Source organism: Euleptes europaea, chromosome 6 (assembly GCF_029931775.1).
Source record: "Euleptes europaea isolate rEulEur1 chromosome 6, rEulEur1.hap1, whole genome shotgun sequence".
NCBI lineage: Eukaryota > Metazoa > Chordata > Lepidosauria > Squamata > Sphaerodactylidae > Euleptes > Euleptes europaea.
Genome location: NC_079317.1, coordinates 62,510,347 through 62,523,330, shown reverse-complemented (window position 1 = coordinate 62,523,330; position 12,984 = coordinate 62,510,347).

The window sequence follows — 12,984 nt, the reverse complement described above, 5'->3', positions numbered from 1 at the left end:
AATAGACAATAAAGCAACAGCAAGAGAGAAAACTGGCAAGCTAATAACCATAAAACAGCAGCCATAAAACAATGTAAGAAACGATAGCTAAAACACCTACAACTACTGAAAGTAGGTAAAAGAGCCCTCAAAACCTTCAACAGCAAATAGGTATATTGGCAAATGACAGCAGGGGATAAAATACTAACTAAAACTCACTGAGCAATGAAAAAAGGCCTTAGAGAATAAATGCCTGCCTGGTGCATAAAAGCTTGTAAACCTGGTGCCAGATAAGCCTCTGTGGGGAGGATGTTCCCCACTCTATGCCTCTACCTAAAAGGCCCTGTGTCTGATGCTTGCCCACCTTTTTTCTGTCAGTGAGAACACAGAACAGGGAAGGTCTTAACCTGGAGGGTAGGTTCGTACCAGAAAAGATGAGATGTAGAGGTAATAACCAGAAGTTTGAACTGTGCCTGGAAGCAAACTGGTAGTCATTGCTAAGCAAATTAGAACTAGTGTGATACAAACTCTACATGTGTGTGTAAAAGTGCCATCAAGTCGCAGCTGACGTAGCCACCACTGCAAGGGGCTTTCAAGGCATGTGAAAAGCAGAGGTGGTGTGACATGACCTTCCTCCATAGAATTTTCCTTGGTGGTCTTCCATTAGGGTTGCCAACCTCCAGGCACTAGCTGGAGATCTCCTGCTATTACAACTGATCTCCAACCGATAGAGATCAGTTCACCTGGAGAAAATGGCTGCTTTGGCAATTGGACTCTATGGCATTGAAGTCCCTCCCCTCCCCAAACCCCATCCTCCTCCGGCTCTGCCCCAAAAACCTGTTGGTGGCGAAGAGGGACCTGGCAACCCTATCTTCCATCCAAGTACTGACCCTGCTTAGCTCCTGAGATCTGATGGGATCGGACTATATCATGCCTCCTTCCCTCCAATTAATATGATACATAACCACTACTTAATCACTGCAACAAATACACCATCACAGTGGCTATAATTGATATGAATCATATCTGGAGGAACTTTTAGGTTACGAACGTGAATAAGCTAATAACCGCTGAAGGTGGCAAGTACTGGGTGCATATTTACTTATTCCTGGTTAAATTGCTTTAAATGCAAGTAAAATGACTTGACTATTTTGCCCATCAAATATTGGAGCGGCAATGTGCCTCTACTGCCTAATGTGGAGGATATACAGCATATTCCCATGGCCATTGCAAATAAATTGTTTTGGTGTGAGGAACTTCAATAATGTAAATAAAAATAAAATAAACAGTAACTTCCTGGTTTTTGTTTTTGCATGTATATGTGCCTGAGCAATGATATCACCCTGCCTTGCTCTTTGAAAAGCAGGTTAACACAGTGGTCAGGAGAACCTCCTATCAGCTGCATCTGATTCGCCAACTGTCTTGTTATCTAGATGCAGCCAATCTGGCCATGCTGATCCATGCTTCTGTAACCTCACTGCAATACATTCTACGTGGGGCTGCCCTTGAAGACAACCTGGAAACGACAACTGGTCCTGAGTACAGCAGCCCAACTATTGTCAGGGCCTAGCTGCTGGGAATATACGTTGCCCTACATCGGCTGCCACTCTGTTTCCAAGTTCAATTGAAGCTGCTGGTTGTGACCTTTAAAGCCCTTCACATCCGGGGACCCACATATTTGAATGATCTCCTCCCATATCTTCCGGTGCACCAATTACAGGCAGCCATCTGTTGGTTATCCCACAACCAGTCAGGGTGGTCCGTCTGGCATCGACCAGAGCCCAGGCCTTTTCCTTCGTGGCTTCCAGCTCTGTGGAACAGGGTCCCTGAAGAGGTGAGGGGGACCCCCCTCCTTGGGGATCTTCAGGAGGCTCTGCAAGGCCTTGCTTGTTTGCCCAGGGCTTTTGAGCGGGTTTGAACAGCGGCATCTTCCAAGGGGGGAGCAATTTGGAGTTTGCTTTTTTATTTTGGGTCTTAACTGAACATGTTTTCGCTGTTATAGCAAGCTGCCTCGATCCTCGATATGAATGTGGGATATGAACGTTTTAACAAAGATAGATAGATAATTTATTTACGGCCCTTAGCCAGATAAAACAAGATAAAACAGAAAACATGGACTAATAAATTCTTACAAAGAATTACAGTCTGAGAACAAATATATATATATATATATTTGTTAAAACGTTCATTTGTTAAAACATTCATTTGTTAAAAAGTTCATAAATATATATATATATATGTATCATACCGACTCATATGATTCAGGTTCAAATGTTCATATTTTTGAATTTTTAGAAATGCTGCATCTACTTTTTTTAAAAAAGGGGGGTGGTGGGAGAGACAAATGTTTCTTTTCGGTCTTAACTGAACAGGTTTATCTGTTATAGCAATCCTCAATATGAATGTGGGATACGATTCAGGTTCAAATGTTCATATTTTTTAATTTTTAGAAATGCTGCATCTACTTTTTTTAAAATTCAGAGTGTCCACCTAATGTGGGGGCAGCGGCGGAAGAGACTGCTGATTTTGCACATCTGTATGAAGACCAGACAGTGACGCAGACCGCATTGGACATGACATCAGGAGATCTGCGAAGGGATCTCCCGTTTTTTGAAGCAGAGCCACAGGGTGAGGCGGAGGATTGGGTTACCCCAGCAGAAGTCCATACACTGCACTGGCAAGAGAGAACTACCGGCGTCCTACCACCGTATTCTCAGGACCATTGAACTCGGGACAGCCCCGGTGTTCGGCTGGGACAGCAGAAAACGTCAAGGGCTAAATCAGCCCACATTCGATCTTTTGCCAAAGCCCGGTTTAGGATTGAAAATGCAAGTCCATCCCTGACTAGCACGCATTCAGTAGATTGGTCGCTGTACTCTGTACAACTCGGTACGTGCACAGGCAGGCGATCAGGAACTCTGGAAACGCACCGTTCCCAAACATGGCATGAGAATAACCCCCCCCCCCACGTGTTAAGCATCTGGGGCGGTGCTTGCCGCCCACATCCCTCCCCCCTTCAGTAAAGTTTCGGTGGTGCGAAGAAGGCTCCGCTGCAGACAACGTGGTGTCTCTGATGACTGTACCTGTGTCTTCCTATAACACGTTCATCTCAATTTGCAAACTTCAGCGGCAAAGATGCAATCCGCTGCAAGCTTACTTCGGAAAGACGCATCGGATTTAGGTGTGCGCCTAAAAAAAAAAATGTACCCCGCGAAGAAGCCATCAGCTCTGGGCGAAAACGCACGGTCGCTTTAGCCTCCTTTATGCCGTGTTTCAGCCAAGATCGAACACGTGCGTTTCGCCGAACGTGCGTTCGATCCTGGCTGAAACAGAATGGGCGAAGACGCAGGGTCGCTTTAGCCTCCTTTAATCCCTGTTTTAGCCAGGATCGAACGCACATTAGGCGAAACGCCTGCGTTCGATCCTGGCTGAAACAGGGATTAAAGGAGGATAAAGCGACCCTGCGTCTTCGCCCAATAAAGGAAGCTAAAGCGACCACGCGTTTTCGCCCTCGGTTGCTAATAAACGTTAGGCCAGGAATGGAAGAGAGCAAGAAGAATTGGCGTTTTATATGCCAACTTTCTCTGCCAGTTAAGGGAGACTCACACCGGCTGACAATCACCTTCCCTTCCCCACCGCAGACACCCTCTGGGAGGTAGGTGGGGCCGAGAGCGCTCCAAGAGAGCTGTGACTAGCCCCAGGTCACCCAGCTGGCTTCGTGTGTAGAAGTGGGGGAAACAAACCCAGTTCACCAGATGAACCTCCGATGTTCGTGCGGAGGAGGAGCGGGGGAACCGAACCCGCTCCTCCCGATCAGAGCCCACCGCTCTGAAGCACGGCCCCGCGCGAGGCGGGGTCCTAATCAGTAACGCGGAAAGCCGAGGAGGACGCAGAAAGCGAAGCGGGCGCTTTCTTCCCGGGCGGCGCTCCCTGCTTGTGCAGGCGGGCAAGGGTTAAACGTGCGCGGCGTCGGGGGGCTGGCCCTTGGCGCGGCCGGCTCCTCCCGGCCAGGGCTCAAAGCAGCTGGAGCCGAGGCGGAGGAGCCACATCGACCGCGTTGCCCGCGCCTGTCGGAGAGGGACGGGGTCTGCCGTCGCGCTCCCGTGGCCAGGTGAGCGCGGCTCGTTGCCCGTGGCCTCCCGGGCGATGGCTCGCTGCCCCCTTCCGAGCGGGCGTCACGGTGGGGGGAGGGTGTGAACGGTGCCTGGGGGCGGCTCTACGAGGAGGAGAGAGAGGGGAGGAGGCGAGCTAGTCCGGGTAAAGAACCAGTTCCGCCGCTCTTGCTACCCTCCCCCCCCCCGTCGGGCTTCGGAAAGACGGCTCTCCTCCCCCCCCCTTTCTCTAGTAGTTCCTGAGTAAAGGTTGAGGGGCTCTGGGGTAGAGATCCCTTGGCTTTCGAATGCTTTTTGTTACCTGGTCGTCCGCCTCGGTCTGGGCCCCTCTATTGGACCGGGTGGGTTGATCCCCCTCCCTGCCGTGGAGCTTTTGGGCTGGCCGGCCGATCTCTTTCCCTTCCCAGGGGCTTCCCATGTGGCCTATTCTGAGCCCTGTGGCTAAGAGCAGCGTGGTGTGCTTTGCAATGGAAGTCTTCCACCCACTGAATCTCCCTCCGTCCCCCCCGTTCTCTATCTGTCCCTCTTTGAGATTCCCCCCCCCCACTCCGATCTGGCACTGCTGCTGGAAAATGGTCTGTGGTGTATTTCAGAGAAAGAACTATTGTGTGTGTGTGTGAGCTTTGTGACTAGATCTGCTGCCGGTTTGGGTCAGAGTCCCCTTGCTCCTGTAACAGCTGCCAGACTTGACAGAAATTCAGTGTGTAAAGCTTATTCCGGTATATTGGTGCAATGCTGAGAAAGGCTTTGCTGGAGAGTGAACGGGACTTTCCAGGTAGGGGTTGTTAGCCTAAAAGGGGTGGCGGGGCGGGGGGGAGGACCTCTGTGCATTCAGCAACTAGGAACCAACTTCAGACTTCCCACACGACCTGCCCAGAGTTGGTTTCCTTTTAATACCGTAGCCGCATGTTTAAATCCTGACTGCAGTAGACTTTGCTGTTCTAAAACACAAGACATGTGGTATTGCTGTACGGTGCAAGAAATGTGGCATTTTAACCAGAATTAAGGCCAACATGTGAATCAGGCTGTTGCATTCATATGCCAAAAGTGGGGGCCTCAGCAAAGCTAAATGGGAATGCATCTGTTTGTACATGAGAGGATGAGTAATAGTCCGATGGGAGGTGAGGGCAATGCTGCATCTGGGTCACTGCTAGGCAGTAGGATGAGGTGGTGGTGTTTTTGGATTGCAGATTATGGGAATTAATACCCAAGAAGGAAGGAAAACTCTTTTCATCAGGAACAAATAGAATGAGGACAAGCTTCCTAAAAGCTTTTTCCCCCTGGTGGGCAGAAGGAACCCCTCCAAATTAGTTATTTCGGGGGGGGGGGGGGTTGCAGCAAGCTGTGTTAGAGGGACCCTTTCTCAGAGCAGTGGAAGCCAAAATGGCATTTTTGCAGCACCTGCCAATTTGTAGTATCCTAGCTAAAGGAAACTTCTAAACCGTTTGGATCCAAGGTAGATGTAACTGCTGATGTACTGCTGACACAGAAATTGCTTTAATCTGTTTAACAGTTTCTTGGTAGATCCAAATGCCAGTGATTCATTGTGGCACTCTTTAAAACATACACGTTGCTTGTGCGCCTTTTTTTTTTTTTTTTTTTGCTTTATTGAAAGTGTAAGCGTGTCCGCGAGAGGCAGACACATACACAAGGAGAAACTTGAGACTGCTGGGATTGTAATGGAAAAGGAGGGTCATGAATAGAGGTAAAGTCTGTAGCGGGTTCAGAAGCCTTTCTTGTGCTGGAATGTAGCAGCTGCAGTCAGTGCGCTGCCAAGTCTCTAGCGTGGAGCTGTGTTATGGGCATGTAAGTGCTGTCGCATTATCCTTTATCACAGGGACTGAAGATGCAGAAGGCCAACTTAATGCATTGCTCTAGTGCCTTGCCCACTGAGTGAAGAATTCTCAGCGGTAGTACTGTAGCTTAATCTTTACAGATTGTGCAATAATTCTGTTTGTCAGTTTGTTCCATCTGCCAGTCTGAGTTACTGAGTGGATACTGCACGCTACTGCACAATACTGTAACAGTATTTCCCTTCCAGTTCTTCGCATGTTGTAGTTGAGGAAAAGGGATGAATTGATTCTGTCCCCGCCCCCCCGCCTCGGTGCCCTGTCCAGGACTCCTAGAGGAATTCTCTTTTGAGATGCTTGACAAAGGGATTTTCTCTCATGGTTCCAATATGGATGTGAAGAAACATCTTTTGTTAAAAATCAAACTGGTGCTTTGGTGTTTGGTTTTCTCTGAAGTGTGGTTGGTTGTCCTTGTGTCACCTGCTGGCTGGGAGGATGTGTTTGGGGTAGCAGAATGGGGGCAAGGGATGGTGCCACAATCAATACGGTGTAAGCTTGGGGGGGGCAGGTAAGAAGGAAGGACAGCAGACCTTTGTGGGCTGTTGCTTCTTCTGGTTCATCCGGCCATGGTGATGCTGGTGACCATATCAACATGCACTGGGCTATAATATCTTGCTTTTAAATGTTAGGTCAGTTGCAGGCAAAAAAAGTATCTAGGGTTTAATTCTCACAGAGAGGTGACTTGACATATGTCACTGAGACCTGGCTGGTGAAGGAGTTATCCTCTTCCAACTATGCCCCCCCCCCCCAGGGTACTTGTTGATGCATCAGCATAGGTCTGGTGGGCGGGAGGGAGGTGACTCTAGCTTACCAGGATTCTAACCCCCTGGCTCCATTCCTGTTCAGGACTCTATAAGTTTTGAGAGAGTGTATCTAGTGTTGGGAGGGCAAGATGAGATTGGGATTCTGTTGCTGTACCACCCACCCTGCTATACTGCCCACAGCGCTGGCTCCCTGCCTATGCTGGTGAAGGTGAAGCTGATGTTGAAGACTCTTGGGCTGGTCGTTTTGGGGATTTCAACATCCCTGCTGAGGCTACCCTGTGGAGAACTGCTCAGGGTTTCATGGTGGTCTTGACACTGAAGGCCATACATGCTCTACAGGTCACACACTTGAGCTTGTGTTCTTCTCTGGACAGGAAAAAGGTGAATGAATTAAAAAGAGTCCCCTGTCTGGCAGGGGTTTACACTTAAAAGGATAGCAAGACTCCACAGTGGTGGTGGGGATCAGTTAAGATGACCTGCCTCTGCAGCCTGATAGATCTGGCTGGTTTTCAGATGGCATATGGGGAATTTCCTGCTGATACGTTTGGTGTTCCCCTTGATGCCCTGGTCCTCTGGAATGAGGAAATGACACTGGCAATCGACACTGTTACACCTAGGTACCTTTTCTCAGGTCTAAGAGCCCAGCCAGCCCCTTGGTTTACTGAAGGGCTGCACACAATGAAAAGACGAAGAAGACAGGTAGTGAAACCGTGGAGACACGCTTGGGTTGAGTCCAGCAAGGCATGGGCTAGAGCTCATATTACAGCCTACTCTGTGATGGTGGTGAAGAAACAATATTTTTCTGCCACCATTTCATCTGCACAGTATAGTCCTGCAGAACTCTTCCAGGTGTGCAGGGGCCTATTGAGTTCAGGCCTACAGGAGGAGGTAAACTTCTCTGCAGCTTGCTATGATCATTTTGCTAAGCACTTGTGGATGAAATCTCTTGCAAATGTTCCAACTTCATTAGCAGCTACAGGATTGGATAGTCCCAGGGTGCTGATTTGTCCAGTTGTGTGAGATACCTTTCAGCTTGTTCAGTCTGATGATGTGGACAGGATTCTTGGGAGTTTGAGATTTACCTGCTTGTATGATCCTTGCCCCTCCTGGCTACTTAAGTCTGCTGGGGGCAGGGGCTGGTGACCTGGATCCAGGAGACAGTAAATGCCTCCCTGAGGGTGGGGGTGGTTGCCCCTGCCTTGAAATGGGCAGTGGTGCTCCCACTCCTAACGAAACCTACTCTAGACACAGGAGAGTTGCATAACTACTGTCCAGTCTAAAATGTTCAATCACCTTACTCAGGAATGGTACAAGTGGTGGCTGGGTGACTTCAGGGATTCCTGAATGAAGCAGACTGTTTGGATCCATTCGAGGCTGGTTTTAGGCCTGGTTATGGTACTGAAATGGCCTTGGTCACCCTGGTGGAAGGCTTACACTGGGAGATGGACAGGGGAGTGCAACCCTGTTCATTCTCCTGGACCTCTCTGTGGTTTTTGGTACCATCAATCATGGTATCCCTCTTGACTGCGTTTTGGGGCTGGGACTGGAAGGGACTGTTCTGCAGTTGTTTCAATCCTACTTTGAACACTGGGTTCAGAGTGTGGTGCTGGGGGTATGCTTCTCTGACCCTTGGCCTTAGCCTACAGGATGCTGCAAAGTTTTCCTTTCTTGTCCCCCATGCCTTTCGGCGTCTGTGTAAAGCTGCTGGGGGAGGACATCCAGAGATTTGGGCTGAGTTGCCACCAATATGTGGATGACATTTAGCTCAGTCTCATGCTTCCAGCAAATCCCAGGGAGATTGTCGAAACCATGAACCTGGAGGCAGTTTTGGAGTGGATGACAGCTAACAAACTAAAACTTAATCCTAATAAAACAGAAGTGCTACTACTGGGAGGAAGGTTGGACCTAGGAACTGGGATATTTCTTCTCGATTGGGTAGCACTCGCCCAGAGGAGCAGATGCTGCTGGACTTGAGCCTTCTGCTGGATAAATAGGTGGCAACGGTGGTTTGGAGTGCCTTGTGCCAGCTTCAGCTAGAGAGCCAATTGTGGTCCTTACTGGGTAGGAAAGATCCTGGCCCTGTGCTCATGCCCTGTTAGCATCTAGACTAGATTACTGCAATTCAGTCTACATTGGGCTGCCCTTGAAGACTGTCCAGAAGCTACAGTTGGTATAGAATCCTGCAGCCAGAATGTTGACTGGAGTGGATAATAGGGACCCTATCACTCCACTTGTTCCATCTGCATTTGGTTCAGGTTGGGGACAGCATATCTTAAGAACTGCCTTCTCTCCTATGAATCTACCTGTATATTCCAGTCACCTCTGGAGGCCATGCTTTGGGGGTCCTTGCCATCTGAGGCTAGATGGGTGGCAACCTGAGAAAAAAGGCCTTTTCAATCGTGACACCAAAACGTTGGAACTCTTTCACCGGAAATATTCGTCTGTTTCTTTCTGTTGTTGTCTTCACCCAATGGGGGGGGGGAAGACACTTTTTGTTTGATTGGTGTACCCCTGGTGGCTATTATTGGCCCTCCTCTCTTATTGTGCTGCTATGTATGTTTGTGTGTTTATGTATTTCTATTGAATTGTTTAGTTTTGTTTTAAATTCTGTTTTAGTGTTTTGATGTTTGCCACTTCCGGGACCCCCATTTGTGTGGAAAGGCAGCATAGAAATGTTTTAATTAAAAGATGCCATAATTTTCCTGTTTAGGACACTTGGTTGCTGCCTTGCTAAAATGCATTCTTTGACCTGTTGGCATCTCTAACAAGGCATCCTCATGACATCCTGTCCTCTTGTGCTACGGTCTGGATTAATGTTTAATATCCTGGAATTTCTGGATATGGATGATTCTCTGGTCCTTTCTAAGCCTGAAGTTCTGCATGTTCTCGTTCACTAAACCTCTTCTTACTACTTTTGTAGTAAGTACACCCTCTCAATACTTGTGTGTTGCCATTACCTGCCCGACCCTTGTACATGTCAGGCTGTTAAATGTCTTGTTCAGTTAATCTTTCAACCCTGTGTTTCACATGTGAGTATATTAAACCTCCTGCTCGTCATATGCCTAACATTTTGTACTAAGGGAGCCTGTAATTGAGCGGTTTCTTACAGGTGTGGTGTTCCTGCAGCTGGATGCAGAATCTCTCCTTTGTTACTGTTGTAGTATCTGATGCCTGTTGGCTAAGTCCTCTGAAACACACAAAGCTGAAGTGAAATGGAAACTTTGGGAGCTAGTGGCTGCCAGTACAGTTTTGTAGACTTATCCTGGGTGTTGGCCAAGGCTGGAGGAAAGTAACTGGAGGAATTGGATCCTATGTTGCCTGTCTGCCAGTGCAACAACAGATATGCTGGCAGAATGACACTTGCATTGTGGAAGCAGGGGATTGATTTTTCCCTTCCCGCTGCATTTGGCTGCCATTTTGTTTCTGAGGGTTCTTTGACTGCCAAGATAGAGTTTTGAAGTGCTCAGTAGGCCTCAGTAATAGTAGGCAGATGAAGAAGCTCTACTTAACAGGCTTCATACCACTGGCTGTAGTTAGGATCCAACCCAAAGTACTTCCTGATGCTTTGCCTGTTGCATGTCAACCCTACAAAATAAAAATTTATTAGGAAAGATCTCAGGTTTCCAAATGAAGAGCAAAGTTTCAAGGGCGTTTTCTAGAGATCTTGATACTAGTGAAGGCTTACCATCCTGATCTGATGGCCTTGAGGACTCTGCCAGAAATTATGTGTCAAGTGTGAGATAGCTTGATTGCTGATGGATTCCAAAGACTCTGATATCATGGCATGGTGGGTGTGTGTGTGTTTGTAAAGTGCCTTCAAGTCACAGCAGACTTATGGCGACCCCTTATGGGGTTTTCATGGCAAGAGACTAACAGAGGTGGTTTGCCAGTGCCTTCCTCTGCACAGCAACCCTGGTATTCCTTGGTGGTCTCCCATCCAAATACTAACCAGGGCTGACCCTGCTTAGCTTCTGAGATCTGACGAGATCAGGCTAGCCTGGGCCATCCAGATCAGGGCATGTGGTGTATCATTTCCCAGATCCCCAGGAAAGCAGTTGGGGCAGCCATTGGCCCAAACTCGAAGTCATTCATATTCTTAGCACCCAAGTATCACATCACTGCATTCATTAGAGGCAGTCAGGAACTAGCAGGAGAACCAAACAGAGCTCCTGGATGCTGGGAGGGGAAAGGAGCAGACAGGTTCCTGTCCCTGATCAAAGTGAACTGACCACAGGCAGCAGGAGCATGGGGGGTTTAGCAATGGTGGGAGACCCAGAGGTCCTGGTGCCTGGGTTGAGGGAGGCTTGGAAGGCACAGAGGTGTGATGCAATAGCATCTATCCTTGTGTTACTTAAGGAGAGAAAGGGCATGAACAGCCAAAGATGAGATGAGCATGTATTCCATGTCAGAGGTGGGGCCCAGTATCTTGGAACCCAGGGCTGATATTGTACCTTTTGAGGCCATCTAACAACAAAAGAAATGGCTGGCTGTTGTATGTCATGCTCCCTGTGCCACTGTAAATATTTCCACTGAAATGAGTCTTAATACACATTCATAATAAAATTCATCTGTAGGCGCCTGCATTAAAGACATATTACTTAATAGCTTTTTTCCCCTTTGCCGTCAAGTCACCGCTGACTTATGGCGACCCCTGAGGGGTTTTCAAGGCAAGAGACGGTCCGCGTCACTACCCTGGTATTCCTTGGAGGTCTCCTGTCCAAATACTTGACAGGCTCGACCCTGCTTAGCTTCTGAGATCTGATGAGATCAGGCTAGCCTGGGCTATTCAAGTCAGGACACTAAAACAAGTAACAAATTGCAAGTGTCCATCTAAATGCACTTATAAAATTTACAAAAGTTGACCTGGTAAACTCTGTTTCAGAAGAATATAGGAAGTCTAATAGGGCACTTGGGCTTGAACGCTGCAGTATTAAAAAAAAAAACCCAACTACAGCTGCATTTTAATTTTTTTTTTTAAAAATGGAAGTGGCAAAAGAGTGAGAAATATCACTGCAGTGCTTGTATTAATATTAAACACAGCCTCCAGCTGAACCAGTATTCAAAAGCCAGAGCTGTCTTAAGATATACTTCATTGGTGTTTTCTTTTGATAATCCCTCTCCCTGTGTCTAAGAAGGGGGGACACCCACATTATTTCTAGGGTGCTGTACAGTATTGGATGAAAAACTAGTTTCTTTGGCTACTTCTGTTTCTTCAGTGAATAACAGCCGTACACATGTTATCAGGTTTCTCTGGTATGTACTTGTGTGGGGGAGGGAAAGAACAAGCTCTTTAATCTCAATAGTTCCCTAAAGTGCCCCGGGGGGGGGGGGATCATGCAAATCAAAATACAGGTTATATATTTACATTTAAATCTGCATTACATTTTCTAGCAAATGTATCTACTAGAAATGTGTTACATATCTCAAGTTCATTTCCCACAATATGAAGCTACATATATGAAATGTGTGCCACCTGAATTACCTTTTGTGCTTGGGAAATAATCCCAGTTATTTGGAGCCTGTGTAAGGCTATGTTCCTGTAAACAGTTATCTGAAAATGAGTTCCAGTGAATGCAGAAGAACTCCGAGCCCAGTCCTCCAGAGGCTTAATTAGAAGTAAGTCTAAGTACCTGGTGTTCTGTTTTCTCTGATCCTGGGTTTGAGCCCTACAGCCAGGGTTCTGCTTGGAGTGTGGAAAGTGCTGCTGCTTGTGGCCTTTGTCTTTCCTGTGCATAGTCCAGTGACTTGCTACCTTCACTACAGTCTTGATCATTGTTTCTTGCACCCTTCCTTCCATCCATCTAGGTCTCCTTTTTGACTGTCTTCCTGGATTTTTTTAAAATGTGTGTTTTGCTTTTTGTTCCATCAAATACAAAGCAGGTCAATTTGCCACTCAGTTAATATTGAAATATTACATTAATACAGGGATATTCCTCAGTAGGCACAGCTGGGCTGTGTGGACCAATAGTCTGACTAAAGATAAGGCACTTTCATATACATGTTAAAACTTAATGCGGATGCAGTGACATGGCTAGGCTTTGAAAGACTGTGTGCCATGAAAGCGTTGTTGGCTAGGGTCACTCACAGCTCCAAGCATGCTTCAGAATTAAGCTCCACATTGGCTTCATGTGGCCTTTACCTAAAGCTATAGGCTCACCTGTACTCCCTTGTACCCAATTTGGGATAAAACTGCAAGGTGAAGGGTAGACAGTTGGGGAAGGCAATGGCAAACGTCCCTGTAAACGTAGTCTGCCTAGTAAACGTTGGGATGTGACATGG